The sequence below is a fragment of the Myotis lucifugus genome, unplaced genomic scaffold, assembly GCF_000147115.1.
Source record: "Myotis lucifugus unplaced genomic scaffold, Myoluc2.0 scaffold_477, whole genome shotgun sequence".
In the NCBI taxonomy this organism is placed as follows: domain Eukaryota; kingdom Metazoa; phylum Chordata; class Mammalia; order Chiroptera; family Vespertilionidae; genus Myotis; species Myotis lucifugus.
Genome location: NW_005871525.1, coordinates 249,640 through 249,891, shown reverse-complemented (window position 1 = coordinate 249,891; position 252 = coordinate 249,640).

Here is a 252-nt window from a genome sequence, read left to right as displayed (position 1 = left end):
TTCGTAGAGGCTGAAAGAAAGGGATGTTGTCGAGAGGTGTTTCTGTAAACGCTTTCCGTGAGAGAAGGCAGTCAATCAAAAAGCAATCAAGAATGGACTTGGGCCCCTCGCCGGTTTGGCCTCGGTGGGAGTGCAGGCCCGCGGAATGAAGGTTCGTAGGTTGGAGTCTGGTCAAGGGCATGTCCCTGAGTTGCAGGCTCCCCCCCTGGCCTGGGTCGGAGCAGGCAGCCAACTGATGAATCTCTCTCACAT